Source organism: Macrobrachium rosenbergii, chromosome 53 (genome assembly GCF_040412425.1).
Source record: "Macrobrachium rosenbergii isolate ZJJX-2024 chromosome 53, ASM4041242v1, whole genome shotgun sequence".
In the NCBI taxonomy this organism is placed as follows: domain Eukaryota; kingdom Metazoa; phylum Arthropoda; class Malacostraca; order Decapoda; family Palaemonidae; genus Macrobrachium; species Macrobrachium rosenbergii.
In genome coordinates, this window is record NC_089793.1 from 30,360,324 (window position 1) to 30,387,823 (window position 27,500).

Here is a 27,500-nt window from a genome sequence, read left to right on the forward strand (position 1 = left end):
ATTTGAAAACTGACATGCTGTTTAAATTTATGACACTGCTGTTAACAGTTAATATCTGTTACAACTGTTGAAATCTGATTTTGCTGTTAAAAGTTAATGTCTATGATTGAAATATAGGGCATTACTGTTAAAATGAGCTTGATGTTAACAGTAATGACACTGCTGTTAAAGTTCATGATATTACTGAAGGGATCTAATTTTGCTGTTAAAAGTTAAGTATCTACGATTGAAATACAGGACATTGCTGTTAAAATTGGCTTGCTATTAACAGTTGTCACTACTGTTGAATGTTGTGACACTGTATTTGAAAACTGAAATGCTGTTGAAATATATGACATTGCTGTTAAAGATTATGGCAATGCTGTTGAAGTTAATGGTATTCCTGTTACAAGTTATAACACTGCTGTTAAAAGTTATGAAATTAATGGCATCGCTATGACAAATTTCTGACAGGACTTGAAATGTATGGCAATGGAAATGTCGCCAGAGAGAGAGAGAGAGAGAAAGAAGAGAGAGAGAGAGAGAGAGAGAGAGAGAGACTTAAACTCAAATTACAACAGTAATTCATTGTGTGTGTTGTATTGTGTATTATTATTATTATTATTATTATTGTTATTAATCTATAAAAATTAGTTCCTAAAAGAGAATGCTAGCATGTAAAAATACAAACAAAAATAACATATCAATAACTACCAGCCAAACAAGACTCTAGTCACCCTTTAGGTTTGATTTTTTGTAGAGTTGTAGAGAAGTAATTAAAAAAACACTGTAATTTCGATCCGTCTTATATTTGTTCTTATATGTTCTATTGACTGAAGATCGTGATAATCAGCTGCTGCTTGGTAACATGAATAACAAAGACAGTAATAACTACAATAATAAATGTGGCATTAGTCGTTGGCGATATCTGTTCATATAACGTCGCTTGTACCAAAACAACGGCAATAACATTACAGTACTTCTGATGAATAGTTACGGATTACAGGTGATATAAAGTACAGTAACTTTCAGCTATTGACATCAATAATGATAAAAACAAGCAGATTTCAATTACAAATAACCTACATATGGTAGCAGGTGATCAGTAACAATAATATTATCAGTTGGTGATTTCAATACCATTTATAGTAGAGTTGGTGATTTCATCAATAATGATAACCATAATACCAATTATAGCATTAGCAGTTGGTGATTTCAGTTGATGTGACATCAATAATCATAACCATAACACCACATATAGCATTAGCAGTTGGTGATTTCAGCTGATGTGACATCAATAATGATAACAAAAATACCACGATTTCGGTTGATGTGTCATCAATAATGATAACCATAATACCATTTATAGCATTAGCAGTTGGTGATTTCGGTTGATGTGATATCAATAATGATAACCATAATACTACTTATAGCATTAGCAGTTGGTGATTTCGGTTGATATGACATCAATAATGATAACCATAATACCACTTATGGCATTAGCAATTTGTGATTTCAGTTGATGTGACATCAATACCATAGCCACCACTTATACCTTGATTGGTGATGATGTGACACCACATAGTACCATTATAGCATTAGCTGATGTGACGTCTGGTGATTTCGGTTGATGTGACATCAATAATGATGCTTATAATTACCACTTATAGTACCAGCAGCTGGTGATTTCGGTTGATGTGACATCAATAATGATAACCATAATACCATTTATAGCATTAGCAGCTGGTGATTTCGGTTGATGTGACATCAATAATGGTAACCATAATACCACTTATAGCATTAGCAGCTGGTGATTTCGGTTGATGTGACATCAATAATGATAAATAATACCATTTATAGCATTAGCAGTTGGTGATTTCGGATGATTGATTAACCATACTACCATTTATAGCAGTTGGTGATTTCAGTTGATGCATCAGCAATGTATAATACCACTTATCATTAGCAGTTGGTGATTTCGGTTGATGTGACATCAATAATGATAACCATAATACCACTTATAGCATTAGCAGTTGGTGATTTCAGTTGATGTGACGTCAATAATGATAACCATAGTACCACTTATAGCATTAGCAGTTGGTGATTTCGGTTGATGTGACCAATGATAACCATAATTATAGCATTAGCAGTTAGTGATTTCGGTTGATGTGACGTCAATAATGATAACCATAGTACCATTTATAGCATTTGCAGTTGGTAATTTCGGTTGACGTGACACCAGTAATTTAACCATAATACCATTTATAGCATTAGCAGTTGGTGATTTCAGTTGATGTGACATCAATAATGGTAGCGTACCATTTATAATTAGTTGGTGATTTCAGTTGACCATAATACCATTTATAGCATTAGCAGTTGGTGATTTCAGTTGATGTGACATCAATAATGATAACCATAATACCACTTATAGCATTAGCAGTTGGTAATTTCGGTTGATGTGACATCAATAATGGTAACCATAATACCATTTATAGCATTAGCAGTTGGTAATTTCAGTTGATGTGACATCAGTAATGGTAACCATAATACCATTTATAGCATTAGCAGTTGGTGATTTCAGTTGATGTGACATCAATAATGGTAACCATAATACCATTTATAGCATTAGCAGTTGGTGATTTCAGTTGATGTGACATCAATAATGATAACCATAATACCATTTATAGCATTAGCAGTTGGTGATTTCGATGACGTGACATCAGTAATGGTCATAATACCATTTTTATAATAGCAGTTGGTGATTTCAGTTGATGTGACATCAATAATGGTAACCATAATACCATTTATAGCATTAGCAGTTGGTGATTCAGTTGATGTGACGTCAATAATGGTAACCATAATACCATTTTATAGCATTAGCAGTTGGTGATTTTCAGTTGATGTGACATCAATAATGGTAACCATAATACCACTTATAGCATTAGTAGTTGGTAATTTCGGTTGATGTGACGTCAATAGCCAATTAACCATAATACCATTTATAGCATTGTAGTTGGTGATTTCGGATGATGTGACGTCAGTAATGGTAACCATAATACCATTTATAGCATTAGCAGTTGGTGATTTCACATCAATAACATAACCATAATACCATTTATAGCATTAGCAGTTGGTGACAGATGATTTGACGTCAATAATGATAACCATAATACCATTTATAGCATTAGCAATTTCGGATGATGTGACGTCAATAATGGTAGCCATACTACCATTTTATAGCATTAGCAGTTGGTGATTTCAGTTGATGTGACATCCCAATAATGTAATAGCATCAATACCACATTTATAGCATTAGCAGTTGGTAATTTCGGATTGATGTGACGTCAATAATGGTAACCATAATACCATTTATAGCATTAGCAGTTGGTGATTTCAGTTGATGTGACATCAATAATGGTAACCATAATACCATTTATAGCATTAGCAGTTGGTGATTTCAGTTGATTTGACGTCAATAATGATAACCATAATACCATTTATAGCATTAGCAGTTGGTGATTTCGGATGATGTGACGTCAATAATGGCAACCATACTACCATTTATAGCATTAGCAGTTGGTGATTTCAGTTGATTTGACGTCAATAATGATAACCATAATACCACTTATAGCATTAGCAGTTGGTGATTTCGGATGATGTGACGTCAATAATGGTAACCATAATACCATTTATAGCATTAGCAGTTGGTGATTTCAGTTGATGTGACATCAATAATGGTAACCATAATACCATTTATAGCATTAGCAGTTGGTGATTTCAGTTGATGTGACGTCAATAATGGTAACCATAATACCATTTATAGCATTAGCAGTTGGTGATTTCAGTTGATGTGACATCAATAATGATAAATAATACGTTATAGCATTAGCAGTTGGTAATTTCAGTTGACGTGACATCAATAATGGTAACCATAATACCATTTATAGCATTAGCAGTTAGTTAATTTCAGTTGATGTGACATCTGGACCATTCCATTTATCACCCGTTTGTGCTTTCAGTTGATGTGACATCAATAATGTAACCATAATACCATTTATAGCATTAGCAGTTGATTTCAGTTGATGTGACATCAATAAAAACCATAATACCATTTATAGCATTAGCAGTTGGTGATTTCGGTTGATGTGAGTAATAATAGGTAACCATAATACCACTTATAGCACTAAGTTGGTAACTTTTCAGTTGATGTGAAATCAGTAATGGTAAAAATAGTAATAGAAGTTGACTAACATCAATAATGGTAACCATAAACCATTTTATAGCATTAGCAGCAAACAAATTTCACGAACATATGAGCGTCAAGTTAACAAACCAAAAGTACCATTTATAGTAATCCGGCAGTTAGTGATTTCCAGTTGATGCCTGACGATCTCAATGCCTTTCATAATACCATACAACAAGGCAGTTCCGTAATTTCGGTTGAAGACATCAATAATGGTAACCATCACCATTTATAGCAGCGGCAGTTGGTCAATTTCAGTTGATGTGACATTTGATAATGGTAAGCTCATAACACGTCCATTTATAGCATTAGCGTTGGAAAAACGTTATCTACCTTGATGTGACATCAAAATGGTAACTGGACTTCCTATACCGTTTGGATAAGTGATTAGCAGTTGGTGATTTCGGTTGATGTGACAAATAATGAAGAAGAAGAATTTATTGCATTAGCAGTTGGTGATTTCGGCTGATGTCATCAATAATGGTAGCCATAATACCATAGTATAATTAAAATATCAATACAACAAAAATAGTATGTATATATATATATATACGAACATATATATATAACAAACGCAATATACCATAATATAAAGCCTCACGATCTCATGCCGCTTCGTAGAAAGACAACAAGGCGGTTCCGTGACTCCGTCTCGGAAGAACAATGCAAATGCACCCTCAGCAGCAGCGGCGACGCCAGGTCAAGAGGTAAATTTGTCTAGCAACTTCTGCTACAGACGATGAAAAAACGTTATATGAAATACAGGGATGTTGGGATTACCACTTCAAACAAATAATCTAAATAAAATTCTTAATATAATTTCTAATGACTCTCACCTTAGACACAAATTTTTAACATCAAATACGAATAACACCCCTCATAAATAATCTTTTTTTTTTTTTACACCTTAGGGCATCACACATCATAATTTTTTTTTACCAACTACAAATGCACACCAATTTAAGAAGATCCGAGGAAATTTAAGTTTTCCCATGGTACTACATGGCTTTCTAACCAAACTGAAGTAAATCCTAAAAATATTACACTATTCGTCGTTGCTATGATATCCTGCCAAACGTTCTGTTTCACATCTGTTTCATACCAGAATATATAAAAGAAGGAAAGTTGACGCCATCAAATTTGTAGACTAAACACGAAAGAAGGGCCGTTAGAGCAGAAAGCTATATGCAAAAAACATCACAACTCACAACCCAGACATTCAGTGCTACTTGCTTTACAGCACCAAGTATTACAGCAAGCACCAAAGGAACAATAGGGAAGGCCGTGACAAGTCTCCTCCGAGTCAGAGACAATCAAAGCATGAGGCTGTTTTTCTTCTCATTGTCCTGTTGTTTGAATTGTAAACAACTACCAAAGGCTAGTCTTTATCGTTACCATGTCGAGATTATGAGTGACTACGAGCGCAATACTGCTGCCAGTACTACTGCTGATGATACCGCTATTAATAATAATAATAATAATAATAATAATAATAATAATAATAATAATAACATTATTATTATTATTATTATGTGTGTGTAATATTAATATTATTATTATTATTTATTATTATTATTATTGTTATTATTCAGACGATGAACCATGTTCATATGAAACAAGACCACAGGAGCCACTGACTTGAAATTCTAGCTTCCAAAGAATGCGTTCATTAGAAAGAAGTAATAGAAGGCAGAGGGAAATGATATGAAGGAGAAGAAAAAGAAGAAACGAAACGTACTGGGAGTTGATTCTGACGAATGTTGCAATAAGCAACGTTTCGCTACATCGACAAAGTGCTGCTTATCATCACTAAAGCACGAAATAATCATTTGCCCTCAAAGATCATACGGAGATGTCTCCCTAGCAAAAAAAAAAAAAAAATTTAGCTTATACAGGAATGAAAACCAGAGAAAAGAAGAGAGAACTGATCATAAATGGAATTGAAACGAAGAGACAAAAAATAGAGAATTCAGAAAAATAAATGTTCCACTAATTATCCCACGAGAAAAAAAAAAAAAGGTTGACTAAGGGAAAGATGCAGAGGAAAAATAAACAAAACTGAGAAAAGACAAAATGCAGCGAAGAGATTACATAAATCATTCCATCATAGAATAAAACAAATGAAATCTAAACAAATGAAGTCCATACAAAGTGAAACTCTGAGCAGTGTTTTGCAATCAAAGAAACAGATGTATCGTGATCTTCAAAATCTATTTTAACATCTCTTCGTTCAACAATTTAACCAACATGAAATTTTAGCATATACATTTCTAATGATCTTTACAAGCGTGGTTTTACGTCAAGAGCAATTGTCATGAATTTTTTTTCCAGTCCCCATTTTTTTTTTTTTTTTTAGTCCCTTCAGGATTTGGATGAGGGTTTTGCGTTTCTAGCTTCATCGGTTTTCATGGAAGTAAAATTGACTACAATTCTCTAAATTTAATCAGGTTTCCTTACAACATAAAAAATATACAAAGGATCCATAGGCAGTTTGCATATGTGCGTGTGTGTGTGTTTGTGTGTTTTTAAATCGCATCCTATGCACTTCTGTACACAATACTCAACAAAAGACTAGAAATGTGACAATCATATCCATGCACGTACACTAACTCATCTTGCGCGAAGTAAACACAAGCGCACAGCACTCAGCGTAAAATCAGATACGTGCGAAGCAAACGCAGACAGATCTCAGCATACACTAAAGCGAGCAATCACAGCCTTTGCATTTTTCAGATACCTCTGGCTAACACATCTTCACGAGCCCCTTAGCTGTTTCTTTCCGAGGGAATTTGAGATTCATGGCTTGGAGTGTGGGGGTCCTCAGTAAAATGCGAGAGGGGTACCTAGGTTAAAGTTAGGGGGTTACTTAGTTCGGTACCCCTCGGGTGAGATACAGGGTTCCACTCGGTCGTGTGGGGTCTAAAGGGATAGAACCCCTTAAATCTATCGAGGGAAGATGGACGGTCGTTCTGTTATCAGGCGACACTGAATTCCGATTTGTTCAGAAATTCGGAGGTCCTTGAGCTCTGCTTCCATAAAACGTAGACAACAAGCTTTTCTCAATTTAACATGTCTCGTATGATTACAGTATTACATAGTTGAAAGTGCCTCATGTCCGCAGTTGTGAGTCTCGTTTATAGTAATTCATTTTCATGCTTGCCCGCAAAGTCGTAAGCGCCCTCTTGAGTAGACAAGCCAACAGATTCTGTTTTCACCTGATCAGATAATCAATAACCTTTCAACCGTCACAAGATTATTTTCATATACAGCTCATCAAAACAACTTGATTACATCCATGTTACCTTATCTCAGTCACTTGGAGAACTCTGTTTCATGAATGGACGAAAAACAAGAGTTCGACCCGAGTTTGTGCCTCTGTAAAGCATTCCATGGAAGGCAGAGAGCCCAGGGGTTGAAGACTTTGTCACAACAGGTGTCTAGCTATCGGCTTCAGAGTATTTCATTTTGTGTTTGCGATTCGCAACCATAAACAATGCGATAGTGCTTTGGGAACTATTTCAATTCGATGCTTTATGGTCCCCAAACAAATGTTTTCGCACAACACATTAAGCGAACGTATATTTTAAGATGTCAACGTAAGCCCTTAAAAAAAAGGGGGGAAATTTTTCCCCCACTGAATTTTGGCATAGGAACAAGGGGGTTTAAGAAATCGTGGGCATGGCTTTAAAATTCCGTTAACCTCTTAAAACTCTAGAGTGAAGGTTCCATTTCAAACGCTCAGCGTTTAATTGGAGATATAACAAAGATATACCGGGGCCATTTCACGTCGTTGCAATTTCTCGTAAATTCGACGGTCATTTATCGCAAGGGGCCCATAAAACAGAAACATCTGGTCGGAATAAGGCATACGGTCAAGTACGTCGATCGCTTACTCTGCTGTGCTTGGCTAATACGGTGAGAGCCATATAAATAACGCATACGTCATTACATGACCATTTGTTCTTGTTGAGACAACAGTTCTTTTTATAGAATGAAGTATTTACTTCAGAGCAGACAATAACATACCCAAGGGTTACATGAAATAAAAATAACATTATATGGACCTTTTGTTTGTTGCTGTTTGCTGAAGGTGAAATTTTGAAGTAACTTTAGAAATCAACTATCCGTAAGACCTCTAGTCATTCAGGCAACTCGCGTATCTTTCTGTGAACGGAAAAAAAGTTTTTCTTATGAATGAATGGCGAAGGGTCCTGATGTGAATAGATGCTAATAGTTTTCACTCCTTACAAACAAGTTTACATTCTCGGAGAAACCTTAGTTTGTAAATACTTTTTGAACATAGTTTACAAACAGAGGCCGAATACAACAACATGATGATCTGTTGTTGATAAACCCGCCAGAGCCAGTCATGAAACAAAGTCATCCATGCCTCGGCCGAGGACAACAACATCACCAACATGTCAACATCCTCTAGCCATAATCCTCCTCATAATTCAAGATGGCGCTTAGGGGAGGTCACGGGCGCCCCGCAGCGGGCTTAGGGAAGCCGAGTAAGTAGATGTAAATAAGGATTTTATTGATGGTCATTACTACTATCGGAGGCAAGTTTGGTCATTCATGGCGACGTTTATGGTGCATACTACACTCTAGGAGAGATAGCTGAAGCCCTTAGCAGCTATGGCCATCCTGTGGTCTTGTTGCTCTCGCCTGAACAGTTTTAAAAGCCACATCTTCAAAGACAGGCACATTTTATCTCCGTCTAAATCGCCGAGAAAATCCTCTGGCATCCAATTGTCTCATTGAACCCCTTCCAACCCGCAAGCGGGCTTCCAACATGCCAACGGTAATCAGGGGGGAACGTTAAGAATTAACCAATCACAACGGGTTATAGGTGAATGCCAGCCAATCAGACCGTGGCAAACTTTCAAACAAACCAATGGCACCGTCGCTTGACGAACAGGACAGGTGCTCGACGTGGCAGGCAGCGGTGGCCGCTATATGTACCAGCCGATGAGGAATATATTTTATGTCTCCTGCATAAAATACGCCCGACAGTTGCAGCACGGGAGGTGTGCGTGTGTGTGTAAGAGAGAGAGAGAGAGAGAGAGAGAGAGAGAGAGAGAGAGAGAGAGAGAGAGCAGTCTTCTGTAACAAACTTTGTCGTAAACCGGGTCTACATCACACCTACTATCTTTTTTTTTCTGTTTCTCCGCTCTTTTTGCTACCCAACGGGTGGCGGAGGAAGGAGGAAATTAGGGGTAAAATCAAATCCCCGTTTAAGTGCCATAGCTCGTTTAACCCGTCAGAGGAGGCTCTCGTGTCACCCTTCCCCCTCCCCCCCTCACAAAAATACTGATTAGTCGTGGATACGGTATCAAAACGGCTTTATTACACAGCGACTTCTTTGCGTCCCTGTATAACACATTCGTTGGCAAGAGGCCATTAGCTCCCTCCTGACAGCGGGAGGGAAGGAGAGAGGGAGGGGGAAGAGTGGAGTAGGACTGGTGAGTCGGGGGAAGGGGGACGGGGTGGAGGAGAGGGCATCAAAAGCCCTCCAGACACTTTATTCTCACCTGATAATTTCATTTGGGATAGTAAACATAATAAAACCAGAGTTCGAACGGATCTCGGTCACATTTTTTTATAAATCATCCAACTGTTACAGTTTTCCTAACTGTTTCTTAAGCTATTATTATTTTAATACAGATTTTCCTTATTCTTTACTTCTTAAGTTATGGTTCTGTCACCCTATAAAAAACGCCTTTGCAACAAAGAGCTCTGATTAATCTTACCTTTAAAATTTATTTTATCATTTCCATTACAAGATTTTAAAAATAATTCTAAACTCCTCATTTCCCCTATTTCAGCTTTATCGAATAAAACTTGTTACTGCACTATCTCCTTACAGATTACAAAACGTTTTGTTATTTATTTTTACTGCATACTGTAATCCAATTTTTTTCTTCTAGTTTGCAAATTGGATGTCGCAAATAACTTCCAATATCTAATTTATGAATTCCGTTAAGTAACCTTTTCCTTGTCGATAAACTAACAAATCGCAAGGCGTCTCACTGGACCATTTAATACCGTCGTACAAATCACGTACGCTTGACTTTTTCTTTTCACATCAGCATATAAATCACGAACTGCTGGCTCGGGTATTCCCCCTCAGCTTCTTACACCACACGCGTATCTCTATCTTATCATTAACATATTTATCACAAAGTTTATCCTTTAATATCTCCGGTACTTACGAAGCACAAAAATTTCATTTTTATTTTTAAATCAAGTATTCAATATAGCACAGAAGCGCTGACCAGTTTTTTTTTATTTTTAAACATGGCGTTGTTTTAGCATTACCCTGGTCTCTAAGAAAAATAATAATGCCCATTAGTGAAACGAATGGAAAACAACAACAAAGGGAAGTAGTCTACTGGTAAAACAAATTTATAAGCATAGATAAACAAACCATAATAACATAAACTCATAAAAATTACCTGATGAAAAAGCTAAGGATTTCTCTCGATGTCAGTCATTTTATATATATACGTATGTGTGTGTATGTATATATATATATATATATATATATATATATATATATATATATATATATATATATATATATATATAAATATATATATATATATATATATATATATATATATATATACATATACATACACACACGCACATACATAAAACACTGTTTGAACGCTGCAACCATATATTTCGGGCACTTCCTTCTGTGCCCCTGTTCACTGGTAAAATATGGACAGATGAAATGTTACGAGGGTATATATACAAAGCATATATAGGTGTGGCCAAAAGCCACTAGGGAATTGTTTATTCTCCTCCTTCTTAAGAAACGGTCACCTGCATACCATCGGAGACTTAATGCCACACTATATATGCTTTGTATATATACCCTTTGTAGCATTTCATCTGTCCATATTTTGCCAGTGAACAGGGCACAGAAAAGTGCAGGAAATATATGTTGCAAATGTTCAAATAGTGTTTATGGGCCTTTTATCTTCATATATATATATATATATATATATATATATATATATATATATATATATATATATATATATATATATATATATATATATATATATATATATATATAGTGTCTGTTGATAAAATAAAAAGTGGATCTTTATCTTAAAACCCAATGATAACTCAAAGAATTTCCCATTTACTGTGTATCTTCTACAGAGCCAAATCCTTTATGACAGCAGCATAGCAATGCCGGGTGTACTTTCTAAATATCTGCATGCAAAACAAGCATATCTATCTTTAGAATCTTTAAAATCGCTTTAAGAATGAGGAGAATTTAACCAAAAAAAGCAATCTACTAGTCGTTTCCGAATTAAATACGGCTACAATGGAAAGAAAATTCTTTGAAAAAAAAAAAGAATAATAGAAGGTTGAATATATGTCAAAATCTGGTTAAATAGAGTCATAATAACACGGATTATTTAGTAATAGCGAGAAAGCCTTCAATGGGCAGCTAAAAATGAATATCTTCATAGTCTAGTGTAAAAAATAAATAAATAAATAAATAAATAAATAAATAAATAAATAAATAAATAAATAAATAGATAAATAAGAGATCCCCTCGCTGGTAAAGCCTCTTACAACCCCTTTTCCCGATGACTTCGCCAGGACTTCCTCAAGTCATTCATTAAAACTTAAGCCTCAAAACCTCAGCCTCCCTCTCTCTCTCTCTCTCTCTCTCTCTCTCTCTCTCTCTCTCTCTCTCTCCTTCCACACGTTTTTAAGTAAAGTGTTTTCATGAAGCCCTCTCTCTCTCTCTCTCTCTCCTCTCTCTCTCTCTCTCTCTCTCTCTCTCTCTCTCTCTCTCTCTCTCTCTCTCTCTCTTCATTAATTTTTTCCTTAAGTTGCTCTCTTTCTCAACACATTTTCCGTTCAGTGTTTCTACCCAGCTCTCTCTCTCTCTCTCTCTCTCTCTCTCTCTCTCTCTCTCTCTCTCTCTCTCTCTCTCTCTCTATCTTCGTTCATTTTCCTTAAATTACTCCATCACTCTTTCTCAACACATTTTCCATTCAGTGTTGCTGCTCTCTCTCTCTCTCTCTCTCTCTCTCTCTCTCTCTCTCTCTCTCTCTCTCTCTCTCTCTCTCTCTCCATATATATATATATATATATATATATATATATATATATATATATATATATATATATATATATATATATATATATATATATATATATATATATATATATCATACTTTCAATTACAAAAATAATGATGATAAACTCTGCAAAACGTTCACGGACCCACAGAATTCATCCTGACTTTCTTGGACATTTCTCCTCTTTGCAAAACTCCATCCATCAGTGTTCAACGTCACAGTTTCTTCCGCGTTTGAGGAAACCGTGTGGGTTTTGTGTCACATCTTAAAGACCTCATTAAGTGGTTTACAAGTTCTCTTGCACGATGAAATGGAGGAAATTAAAAAAAAAAATTCTGTTCGAGAATTCCTTCGACATAAAGGAGGAATTTTTTTTAATAGTGGTTTATTCTATGCAATGATTATAACTCCGAAGCAAAATTTTATTGATGTAGTAAACAAACAAATATAAAATTGAGACGATATATGTTAGTTCACCTCTCTGAGGGTGGAGGATTACCTCGTCGAGGGTGGGGTTTACCTATAGAATGGTTCTACCTCTCAGCGGAAAGGGATTACCTCATCGAGAGTGAGATTTACCTATAGAATAGTTCTACCTCTCAGTGGAAGGGGGTTTACCTAGTCGAAGAATGATTTACCTATGGAGTGGTTCTACCTCTCAGTGGAAGGGAATTACCTCGTCGAAAGTGATTTACCTATAGAATGGTTCTACCTCTCAGTGGAAGGGGATTACCAGGTAAGGAGTGAGATTTACCTATAATATGGTTTTATCTCTCAGTGGAGGGGATTCCTCGTCAGGAGTGAGATTTACCTATAGAAGGCTGGAGAGGATTCCTCGTCAGGAGTGAGATTTACCTATAAAAGGCTCTGCCTCTCAGAGGGAAGTGATTATATCATCGAGAGAGGAGTTTACCTGCAGAATGGTTCTACCTCTCAGTAGAGGGGATTACCTAATCGAGAGTGAATTTACTTATAGAATGGTTCTACCTCTCAGTGGAAGGGGAGTAACTCGTCGAGAGTGAGATTTACCTACAGAATTTTTCTACCTCTCAGTGGGAGGGAATTGCCTCGTCGAGAAAGAGATTTACCTATAGAATGGTTCTGCCTCTCAGTGGAAGGGACTTACTTCGTCGAGAGTGAGATTACCTATAAAATGGTTCTACCTCTCAGTGGGAGAGGATTTCCTCGTCGAGTGAGATTTACCTATAGAATGATACCTCTCGTCGGGAGGTGATTACCTCGTCGAGAGAGACAGACAAGTTAATAAAAGCCAAATGTTTCTTTAGCAGAGAAAAAACATGAATAATAAAGAATCACGAAAACGTTCTCTATAAAAAATAAATAAAAATCGTGTACTATTGACATAATGTTGTCATATGCTCAGTTGTCAGTTATTCTGTTCTACATTTCATCACAAGTGAATTGCTTGCACTTTGTAGCAGAACATCTCAGATTTTACTAACGCATCCCCTTCACATCTGACTTTCAGCATTTCTGAAAGTCTCACAAACCATTCCAATCCCTTAAAACTATAAAAGCGTCACCAAGTTTAGTTTCCCTTTCTAATTCCGTCAAAAATGAAAATTTTCTTCCGCAATTATTTCAACGAGTTCTTATTTTCTCTGTCAATATTTCGCTCGCTGTATAATTTGTTCCCGTTATATTAAATCATGATTTCAACACGAGTCTGAGTTTTCAATCCTGTTAAAATTTCGATGGGTTAAGAATATCGTCCTTTAGCAATAATTTCATATTTTGTTCCTTTACATAAAATCATTATTTCAACACGAGTTAGAATGTTCAGTCCTATTAAAATTTAGAAGTCGTAAAATGACTTCATAATTTTATCCATGTCAAACATTTTCCTTCCTGTCATAACTCCGGTGCTGAATTTTTCTATTCTGAAAATCCTACTAAAACTTTCAAATATATCCTCAACACAGATTCTAAGTTCAGAATTTTAGCTTCAACCTAAAATATCTTTATTTTTCTTTCCCAATATATATTATTTTAATAACGTTTGAAATGAGTTCCGATCACAGTATCGTTATAATTTTCTTCCCAACCCGGTTGAGTGTTTTTCATTATACTTTCCTATTACAATGTTAACAGTAGTTAAAAACCTTGTTTCAATTTTCGTAACATGAGACGTTCTCATTATACTTTCCTATTAAATTATTAACAGTAGTTAAAACCTTGAGTCAATTATCATCCTACAAGACGTCATTTCATTATACTTTCCTAACACAGTATTAACAGTAGTTAAAAACCTTCTTTCAATTGTCATCCTACGAGAAGTTATTTCATGATACTTTCCTATTACAATGCTAACTTTAGTTTAAAAAACGTTGTTTCAATTACCAATTCTAGAGTAAGTTATCGACCATAATTAAATTTAATATCCCATTCTATACAAGGATTTGACGTCACAATTTTAAATTTTCACTTTAATCTGAATGTGTTAACAGTTTAAGTTCAGCTTCGTTGAGTTCTAAAACAATGTTAGAAAATAAGTGGACAATTCTTAAGATTACATAGACATTGCATTTACAATTCAGTTCCTACAAACCTCTAAATAATTGTATTTCTGGTCATGACGTCACAGCTCCTACAGAAAGTCTTTCTACGCCTGATAAAGGGCCAATGGGTACGATATACATATAAAAAAAAAAAAAAAAAAAACTGCAAAGTATTAGCAATAAGAAAATTATCAATCAAAATTATAGACATTAGCTATCTGGATATTTCTCTCTCTCTCTCTCTCTCTCTCTCTCTCTCTCTCGGACCATAAAACCAAATTAAATTATGGTTCAGTTTATTTAACCATCAGCCTAAAAACTGAGAAAAACAGGTTTATTTAGGTAACAAACAAGACCCCACCAATGAATCAAGCAACGTGGCATCTATACACACGCACAGAGCACAGATCAGAGAGAGAGAGAGAGAGAGAGAGAAGAGAGAGAGAGAGAGAGAGAGAGAGAGAGAGAGAGAGCTGTTGATTTGACACCGTTTCAGGAAAGGTGAGGTGAGCACTTTGTCATCTCGGCATTCTGGAAAACGCAACCCGGCACTGTGTTACACTTTACGAGACATGACGTTTATAAACAATGGGAGCAAGTGCACAAAACAAACACTCTACACCTCTCCCCAACCCCTCTCCCCACATTATCATTACCCCCTAATGTCCTCCTCCTCCTCCTCCTCCCCATTCCCCCACTCTTGGCACACTTACTGAGGCGCCTTTTATTACGGTTCGACGCGTCAGAAAGTTACATCCCGTATGGAACACAACGGAGAGAGAGAGAGAGAGAGAGAGAGAGAGAGAGAGAGAGAGGTTTCATGTTCTGCTGTTAGATTATACGCAACTGTTTGACCTACTCCCTGAACGTATTAATAATAATAATAATAATAATAATAATAATAATAATAATAATAATAATAATAATAATAATAATAATAATAATAATAATAATCAGTTTCAAAGTACATATGCCATTTAAAATGTTAACGGAATTACATAAAAAAACTTATGCCATTCGCTTTTCCTTGTAAAGTGAAAAACAGAATGGCCAATACGTTGAAAATTCTGAATCCTACGCTTTTCCTTGGGAGGAAGTGTCTTTTTTTATTTTATTTTATACGCTTTTTCCTATTTGATAATATTTACTTTCCATGAATCCTGTTGTGTATTAAGTGATGTTCTCTTCAGCTTTAATCTGTTGTTTAAATTTCTTGGGCACATAAAAAAAGACGGGGGAACTAAAACAAATGCATCTGCAAAAAAATATTGACGAATGAAGAAAAGAGATAATTGCTGAAAACACGACTAAAATAAGGTGCGAATATTCCGAAAATTGTTTAACACTGAATACACTGTAAATAAAATTATACTAAAAACGGTGAAACGCGCATTCAAGAGACAAAATAACATAGAATGAATATATTAAAAATATCAAAATAATATAGGATAAATGTTTTAAAGAGAATTACAAAGGATTAACAGCACTGTACACGAAAATATACTAAAAAATAAGAAACACTAAAGACAAAATAACAAACTATGAATACATCAAAGGGAAATGTATAGTATTTAACAGCAACAAAAAAAGAGCACAAACACTTCAAGAAAGACTCTTTGCTCCAATGAACTGGAGTCATGCTTGGGTTTAAGATATGAAAATTAACTTGTGACCGTTTAAGATGCGAAACGATATTGTGACCGTTTAAGATACGAAATGAAATTGTGACCGTTTAAGGTACGAAATGACAATGTGACCGTTTAGGATACGAAATGAAATTGTGACTGTTTAGATACAAAATGATATCGTGACCGTTTAAGATTTGAAATGATAATGTGACCGTTTAAGATTTGAAATGATAATGTGACCGTTTAAGATTTGAAATGATAATGTGACCGTTTAAGATACAAAATGATATTGTGACCGTTTAAGATACGAAATGATATTGTGACCGTTTAAGATACGAAATGATATTGTGACCGTTTATGATACGAAATGATATTGTGACCATTTAAGATACGAAATGATACTGTCACCATTTAAGATACAAAATGATATTGTCGCCATTTACGATACAAAATGATATTGTGACCATTTAAGATACGAAATGATATTGTCACCATTTAAGATACAAAATGATATTGTCGCCATTTACGATACAAAATGATATTGTGACCGTTTATGATACGAAATGATATTGTGACCATTTAAGATACGAAATGATATTGTCACCATTTAAGATACAAAATGATATTGCCGCCATTTACGATACAAAATGATATTGTGACCATTTAAGATACGAAATGATATTGTGACAGTTTATGATACGAAATGATATTGTGACCGTTTAAGATACGAAATGATATTGTGACAGTTTAAGATTCGAAATTATGTTGTGACCTTTTAAGATACGAAGTGAAATTGTGACCAGTAAGATACGAAATGATATGGTGACCATTTTCGATACGAAATGAAATTGTGACCGTTTAAGATACAAAATGAAATTGTGACCATTAAGATACGAAATGATATTGTGACCGATTAAGGATCGAAATGATACTGTGACCGTTTAAGATTCGAAATGATATTGTGATCGTTTAAGAAAGAAAATGATATTGTGACCGTTTAAGATACGAAATGAAATTGTAACCGTTTAAGATTCGAAATGATATTGTGACCTTTCATGATGCGAAGTGAAATTGTGACAGTTTAAGGTACGAAATGATATTGTGACCATTTAAGATATGAAATGAAATTGTGACCGTTTAAGATTCGAAATGATATTGTGACCTTTTAAGATACGAAATGATATTGTGACCGCCGTTTAAGATACGAAATGAAATTGTGACCGTTTAAGATTCGAAATGATATTGTGACTGTTTAAGATACGAAATGATATTGTGACCTTTTAAGATACGAAATAATATTGTGACCGTTTAAGATTCGAAATTATATTGTGACCTTTTAAGATACAAAATGATACTGTGACCGTTTAAGATACGAAATTATATTGTGACAGTTTAAGATACGAAATGATATTGTAACAGTTTATGATACGAAATGATATTGTGGCCGTTTAAGATACGAAATGATATTGTAACCATTTAAGATACAAAATGATATTGTCACCATTCAAGATACAAAATGATATTGTGACCATTTAAGATACGAAGTGATATTGTGACCTTTTAAGATACGAAGTGAAATTGTGACCCGTTAAGATACGAAATGATATTGTGGCCGTTTAAGATACAAAATGATATTGTGACCGTTTAAGATATGAAATGAAATTGTGACCGTTAAGATACGAAATGATATTGTGACCGTTTAAGATGATATTGTGACCGTTTAAGAAACAAAATTTTATTGTGACCTTTAAAGATACGAAATGAAATTGTGACCGTTTAAGATTCGAAATGATATTGTGAACTTTCAAGATACGAAGTGAAATTGTGACAGTTTAAGATACGAAATGATAATGTGACATTTTAAGATATGAAATGAAATTGTGACCGTTTAAGATTCGAAATGATATTGTGACCGTTTAAGATACGAAATGATATTGTGACCGTTTAAGATACGAAATGAAATTGTGACCGTTTAAGATTCGAAATGATATTGTGACCGTTTAAGATACGAAATGATACTGTGACCTTTTAAGATTCGAAATAATATTGTTACCGTTTAAGATTCGAAATGATATTGTTACCTTTTAAGATACGAAATGATACTGTGACCGTTTAAGATACGAAATGATATTGTGACAGTTTAAGATACGAAATGATATTGTTACAGTTTATGATACGAAATGATATTGTGACCTTTTAAGATACGAAATGATATTGTCACCATTTAAGATACAAAATGATATTGTCACCATTTAAGATACAAAATGATATTGTGACCACTTAAGATACGAAATGGTACTGTGACCTTTTAAGATACGAAATGATATTGTGACCTTTTAAGATACGAAGTGAAATTGTGACCCGTTAAGATACGAAATGATATTGTGACCGTTTAAGATACAAAATGATATTGTGACCGTTTAAGATACAAAATGAAATTGTGACCGTTAAGATACGAAATGATATCGTGACCGATTAAGGATCGAAATGATATTGTGACCGTTTAAGATTCGAAATGATATTGTGGCTGTTTAAGATGCAAAATGATATTGTGACCGTTTAAGATTCGAAATGATATTGTGACCGTTTAAGATACGAAATGAAATTGTGACCGTTTAAGATTCGAAATGATATTGTGGCCTTTCAAGATACGAAGTGAAATTGTGACCATTTAAGATACGAAATGATATTGTGGCCGTTTAAGATGCAAAATGATATTGTGACCGTTTAAGAAACGAAATGAAATTGTGATTGTTTAAGATACGAAATGAAATTGTGACCAGTGATGTTAAATTTGCGAATACAGAGTGTCACGCTGAAAAAATTATAATTATTATTATTAATGTTTGTACTGATATGATTTGACCTTTTGTTCATTATCGTTGTAATAATTACCGAAATAAACGTTGCCGTTTCGTCGCAATGTTGTTTAGTATAATCTCTATTATTATTATTATTATTATTGTGTATTATTGTTATTATTATTATTTTCTTTATAATATTCTTATTATTATTTTAATATAAATATACAGCCATTCTTCTATGTTGTTTCAATATAAATATTATTATTATTATTATTATTATTATTATTATTATTATTATTATCATAAATTTCTCTCTAGTATTTTCTCTGTTATTATTAATAGAAGTATACGGCTATCATCTCCATCACTATTATTATTATATATTACTACTGTTATTATTATAAATTTCTTTCTAATATTTTCATTATTATTACTAATATAAATATAAGGTTATAATCTCCAGTATTATTATTATTATTATTATTATTATTATTGCAGAGGCAGTGGATGGGGCATCCCACAGATGCAGGGCAGCCAAATAGGTGGATGAGGGGCATTCCTAAGACAGACACAGATGGGTAAAGCCAATCTACTTTGTTCTTGCTGTTAGAATGATGCCTACCTATCAGAAAGGTCTCTTATCTATTGAAGTTCTTGAATTTGGATACATAGCCCCAGATCTGATTATTTCTATATATATATATATATATATATATATATATATATATCCTATATGTATATATATATATATAGATGAAATTTTATCATCGTGATTTATATTTAATCCTTATACAAATGCATCTACTTTGTTCAGTATATTGGAGTTTCTTGAAAGGAATTTATATAAAGTGATAAATAATGGGGACACAGACCTTTTATCAAGGATTCAGGTCTTGATCTCAATGGTTTACGTCAACCGAGTCGCTGAGCTTTCGTCGCGGCTCCCCGATTCATTTATTATATAAATTTCATAAAAGGATACATAGAATTTCATTCATTTAGATCATGATTGTATATATATAGATATATATATATATATATATATATATATATATATATATATATATATATATATATATATATATATATATATATATATTATACATATGGTTTTAGGTACTTTGACTCCCAGAACTGATGTAACCATCAAATTATGTCAGAGTCATTTCCTAAGTAAGGTAATTGTGCAGAGCTAGTTAAAAAAAAAAAAACATGCTTCCTAAATAGGATATTTGTTTATTTTGGGTGTCAAATTCCCGGGTGTTAACGAAACCGGATTTCAGTTTACCGGGAGTCAAAATACCAGGAGTGAAATTACCGGGTCAAAAAAAACAAGGAGTCTACATGCCGGCCACCATATATATAGATGTGTGCGTGTGTGAGTTTCGTAGGTTAGAAATGGATAAGCTTGATCCACTTGCTTCAAAAAGAATATTCAAAAGTAGGTTTTCAAAAATTTATTTATTCTGGTCTAATGATATAAAAAAAATAACCCATAAGACTATCAATTTTCTATTTAGATATAACAGATGTAGCTTATAAAATCTTTCCACAATTAATCAGTTAATGTCGACTTTAAATCTTAATGCGTTAGCTATTCTAAATCCTTCATACCAAGCTGACGCCTTATGAGAAAAGACCTTTAGTTTGAAAAGAACAGGACACAGATGGTCACACTGACGATAAGAGCACCGAAAGTATATTTGCACAGCAGCAAAAGGCAATTAGTCACGGCTTGAGTAACGTGAGCTGGAGACTTTTACAAAATACGCGATTAGAACAGGACACAAACGATGAAAATTAAATTGTTGAGTCATCTTGAGACAACATCTATTTATTAACCGTCATATTTTCTCTCCTTGAGATTCCTGGAAGCCTCGACCTATGACCTCATCTCTAAGAATAATAACCCTCGATGAAGGTCAAGGGTTAAACTCATATCCTTCAATGAAGTTCGATTTTCACTCTTATTTTCACTCTAACAAGATCATTTTTTACCGTCATATTTTCTTTTCTTGAAATTCTCGGAAGCCTCGACCTATGACCTCATCTCTAAGAATAATAACTCTCGATGAAGGTCAAGGGTTAAACTCATATCCTTCAATGAAGTTAGATTTTCATTCTGATTTTCACTCTAACAAGATCATTCTGTACCGTCATATTTTCTTTTCTTGAAATTCCCGGAAGCCTCGACCTATGACCTCATCTCTAAGAATAATAACTCTCGATGAAGGTCAAGGGTTAAACTCATATCCTTAAATGAAGTTCGATTTTCACTCTAACAAGATCATTCTGTATCGTCATATTTTCTTTTCTTGAAATTCTCCGAAGCCTCGACCTATGACCTCACCTCTAAGAATAATAACCTTCGATGAAGGTCAAGGGTTAAACTCATATTCTTCAATGAAGTTTGATTTTCATTATGATTTTCATTCTAACACGATCGTTCTTTGTCTCCAGTTCCAAGGTGGAGTTCAGCTAAGCAATGGGTACCAGCAAATCGGAGGATCTTTGGGCAGCTCTGCACTAGGGACAGCGCCCCTAGGATCAGGTAATCCCTAGCACAGATCATCTTCATACATAATAATGAAAGTTATCTTTCTCAGCCCGCAATAGCATTATGGCTTGAACTTCAGGAGTTCAAGCGCAGATGCAATGCATTACTCCCTTAATACAATTTGCCTTGTGTTTTGAGAATTTACTTACATTCTTATTTAATTATTTATCAGTTTGTTAATTTATGCTTTTCTGATAACTGCTCTCTTTCTGTATTTCCCTTTAATACCTTCTGTTGCTTCTTTCGAATGAACGCTATATTCTTTGGAAGCTTGAATTTCAAGTCAATGACACCTGGGGGCTCGTTCCATGGATAGGGTTCATCTTCTGAATAATGATAATAATAATATAGAGAAGAGATAAAGTAGTAAATAATGGATTTTGCGACGCCCATTTACGATGTTTCTTATGTACGTGAAAGGCAAAGCCCTAAATATCTGATGGCTGAAATCATCACTTGCATGCCTGCGCCTGTCAATATGCACAAAACTCTTCCCCTTCCTCAGGCGCTCTACGTCCGGGATTGCCCGCGCCCCTTGGGGGAGGATTCCTAGGGGGCCATTCCCCAGCCATATCCTCCCCGAGCAACAATTCATCCGGGTTGGGATCCTCGCACTCGATCTGGTCCTCGGGATCGACCTCCTCTCTCTCCTCGGGCTTTGGGTCAAGTAGTTTTCTCAGTTCCAGCGGCTCCCTCGGATCGTCCTCGGCTCCTTCGCTGCAGCCTTCTTTCGGTAGGTCTTTAGCCTTCGCCTAGCAATAACACATGGGAGAGTAGAATATAGAATTTAAGCCAAAGGCCAAGCACTGGGACCTATGAGGTCATTCAGCGTGAAACGGAAATTGACAGTAAAAAGTTTATAAAGATGTAACAGGACTAAAACCTCGGAGATACACTGAGAATCAATTGTTAGGAGAGGGTGGAAAGTAGGAAGGAAGAAAGAGAATATGAACGGAGGCGCAGTGAAGCAGTGTTATAAGAATCCTCCTTTAGAACGGTCCTTCACCAAATTTCATTTCTCTGCTGTGAGATTTTGGGACACTGAAAGCTCCCCCTTATTAAGATTCCTTTGCTTTGTCAGATTACGAATTCTAAATATAATGAATAACATTGAATTAATGTTGCTTTCTTTTATGCAGAGTTATGAGTTCTCAGTCTACTGAATAGCATTTTACTAAGGTTGTCTATTAATTTTGTCTTAATAAATAGCATTTGATTAAAGTTCGTTTCATCTCAGCAGGGTTATAAATCCTCAGTCTAATGAATAACATCTGATTAAATTTCCTTCCATCCCAGTAGGATTATAAATCCTAAGTCTAATGAATAACATTTGATTAAGTATCCTTTCATCTCAGTAGGATTACAAATCCTCAGTCTAATGAGTAACTTTTTATTAAGTGTCCTTCCATTCCACTAGTATTATAAATCGTCTGTCTAATGCATAACGATTGATTACGTGTCCTTTCATCTCAGTAGGAATATACATCCTAAGTCTAATGAATAACATTTGATTAAGTGTCCTTTCATTCCACTGGAATTATAAATCTTTTGTTTAATGAATAACATTTGATGAAGTTTCCTTTCATCCCAGTGGGATTATAAATCTTAAGTATAATGAATAACATTTGATGAAGTTTCCTTTCATCTCAGTAGGATTATGAATCATCAGCCTATTGATTAATGCTGTCATGACTATATTAAAAGTATTTCTTTAAATCATCAGCCTACTGATTAATGCTATATGATTATATAGAAAGTATTTCTTTAATTTCTGTGCGATTATCAGTCCTCAATGTAATGAATGCCGATAAAATAACATAACAAAGCTTTCTATCATTCCTGTTAAGTAGAATCCTCTGATGAACAAAGATTCGTCAAGGCACCTAACGACATAAATTACAACCAGCAGCTAATTACAACCGGAGAATTGTTATTTATTCCAGGAAGCACCACAGGAGGCAACTACAACTCCAGCCTAAGCGCATGCCCGAAACAAGGGGACACGCCCACTTCGTCACAGCTCACGCCCCTCCCTTATTATCACTACTGGACCACTGACCACAAGATATAACAGGTTCGTGTCGAGTGAACAAATTGCATTATCAACAAGCAACATTAACGTAATGCTGCGGTTAGATGAACTGTCTGTCAGGCGCTGATAAAATTACATTTAAAAAGAAAGATCTGATTTATAATGAAAAAAGTGAGATGATAAAATCTAATTTTTATTATTATTATTATTATTATTATTATTATTATTATTATTATAAACTGAAACCAAGTAAATGTAAAAAAAAAATAGCAAGAGAGTAAATAACAAACAAATAAATGTAAGCATCCACAATAACAAATATACAACAAACAAATAAATGTAAACATACACAACAACAATAAAAGACAAACAAACAATGTGAGCACACAATAACAAAATGAGTCAAGAGATACTAAGGTCTTGGCTTAAGGCTTCAGCATGAAACATCGTATAGCTTTCTGAAAAGTTCAAACGGCCACAACCAATATATTCATGCATTAGCAGATCAGTTACATTATCAAGTCTAAATATTTACTTGTTTTTCTTGCGCAGTCTGCTACTTCAGTTTTCTCTCTTGTCTTCGCTTTTTAACCTTGTACTTAACGAGCAGACCTAAATGTTTGGGCATTTTTAGCATTTGATATGCAGTTCAGTATTTATACTTCTGGCTGCAATGACTATAATAATTTCTGACTATAATAATTTCCCTCTAAACTGATAACAATAATAAATGAAAATACAGTTTTTATACTTCTAGCTACAATGACTATAATAATTTCCCTCTAAACTGATAACAATAATAAATGAAAATACAGTTTTTATACCTCTGGCTACAATGACTATAATAATTTCCCTCTAAACTGATAACAATAATAAATGAAAATACAGTTTTTATACTTCTGGCTACAATGACTATAATAATTTCCCTCTAAAATGATAACAATAAATGAAAATACAGTTTTTATACTTCTGGCTACAATGACTATAATAATTTCTGACTATAATAATTTCCCTCTAAACTGATAACAATAATAAATGAAAATACAGTTTTTATACTTCTAGCTACAATGACTATAATAATTTCCCTCTAAACTGATAACAATAATAAATGAAAATACAGTTTTTATACTTCTAGCTACAATGACTATAATAATTTCCCTCTAAACTGATAACAATAATAAATGAAAATAGTTTTTATACTTCTGTCTACAATGACTATAATAATTTCCCTCTAAAATTATAAAAATAAATGAAAATACAGTTTTTATACTTCTGGCTACAATGATTATAATAATTTCCCTCTAAAATGATAACGATAAAAAATGAAAATATTTTTCCTGAAACAAAACCATTGCACGCCATTTCTCAAATACCGTGCCTTGCAAAACCATAATCTTAAGATAACGTTTATGTTAGGTACTTGCTGTCTCTTCCAAAATATCGCTTTCATTGCTTGAGTCACTTTCGCTCTTTGAAGTATTGTTCAAGTGGATACTTTTGCTTTGATTATTCTTATATAAACGAAAGTGATAAATTTTCGCAAGCTTTTTGCACGCTTGCAACAGCCAAACAGCAACAGCGATGACTGCATTGTACACAGAACATTTAATGATTGGAATGTACTAGTACATATGTTTTAGCGCTCCATCTGTTTTTTCGTAAAATTAGTATATTTTTGTTATTTATCTTTTATACATTTAATTACAAACTACTGTGTTTTCATTTTTAGCCTGGACTGGTCATTATTCATTCCTTAGAAGCTTCTCTCTCTATCTCTCTCTCTTCAAACATACATAAACTTATAGCCTGCATTAGTCCTCTCTCTCTCTCGTCAAACATACATAAACTTATGGCCCGCACTAGTTCTCTCTCTCTCTCTCTCTCTCTCTCTCTCTCTCTCTCTCTCTCTCTCTCTCTTTCAAACATACATCAACTTATGACCTGCACTAGTTCTCTATCCAAAATATCTAAGCTATATTTACGACGTTTCATTCTAGATGACACAACTTCCCTGTGTGGCCCACCCGAAAATTTATTGCGTGTATAGTTACCTGAAGTGAATCGCCCCACACGCACTGAGAAAGGTGTCTCCTCATTCTTAACCCTTTAATCGTATCTTCTTACGTTAAGGTAAACAAGGAAGCACACGCACACACACACACACATACACACGTTTAAGAGGCCGTTATATCATTCACGTTTAAAGAAATCGGGAACACCATCAAGCATATTCTTTAAAGGGTTTTTGAAAGCACCCTGACACTCATTCGTAAAATGCTTTTATTTCAAAGCTACGATATGTTTTCTAAGCTCATTAAGGCTACACATCTTGGGTATTATTATTATTATTATTATTATTATTATTATTATTATTATTATTATTATTATTATTATTATTATTCAAAATCTTAAATAAGTCATACTGAACAAGCCACTAACAAAAACATTGCTCCTGTGTGAAGAGAAAACAGTGAGAAGTAAAAATAAAAACGAACAAACGAAGATAAATTAATAAATAAACATATGTCTATATAAACACATAAACAACATTATAAGTAATAAAAATCTCAGAAAATGTCGCGAGGCTCTTCAAAGTATTATCGCAGCATCTCCGAACGTCCAAGCATCGTAATCAGCAGAAGCTGAATATTGTAACCATCTGGTACTTGGTTGCTCTGTACTCGTTGCTTACAACAAAAAATACAACGATAATGTTTAAATTTATTTTAAATCCAGTTCAAATAAAATCGCACACGGCAAAGAGTGGCAGAAGAAACTTTTTTTTAATTATTTTGAAATAACTCCCTTTTACTGAAATACAATTTGAAGCCCCACATGACCAGAGGCAATATCTTTCTTCATCTCCTTTTCCTTCCATTTCTGCTGGCTCTCTCGCTTACTGTACTGATTGCCTTCCAGATATTTTAATTACCTTATCTTTCTATTTGCTTTATGCTCAGCATTACTTTCCTAACCAACAAACAGGCTTATCTTTCTGCTAAGCATTTCTCTTTCCTAACCAACACACAGGCGTATCTTTCTGCTAAGCATTACTCTTTCCTAACCAACAAACACGCTTATCTTTCTGCTAAGCACTACTCTCTTCTAACCAACAAACAGGCCTATCTTTCTGCTAAGCATTACTCTTTCCTAACTAACAAACAAGCTTATTTTTCTGCTAAGCATTACTCTTCCCTAACCAACAAACAGGCTTAATTTTCTGCTAAGCAATACTCTTCCCTAACCAACAAACAGACTCATATTTCTGCTAAGCACTACGCTCTTCTAACCAACAAACAGGCTTATCTTTCTGCTAAGCATTACTCTTCTCTAACCAACAAACGGGCTTATCTTTCTGCTAAGAACTACTCTTTTCTAACCAACAAACAGGCTTATCTTTCTGCTAAGCATTACTCTTCCCTTACCAACATACAGGCTTATCTTTCTGCTAAGCATTATTCTCTCCTAACCAACAAACAGGCTTATCTTTCTGCTAAGCATTACTTTCTCCTAACCAACAAACAGGCTTCTCTTTCTGCTAAGCATTACTTTCTCCAAACCAACAAACAGGCTTATCTTTCTGCTAAGCATTACTCTTTCCCATCTTTCTGCTAAGCATTA

General features: G+C 34.4%; 1 pseudogene; it reads left to right on the forward strand.

The window, feature by feature from the left end:
- Positions 1-27,500, forward strand: part of LOC136834384 (forkhead box protein F1-like) — a 154,121-nt pseudogene that overhangs the window by 120,928 nt on the left and 5,693 nt on the right.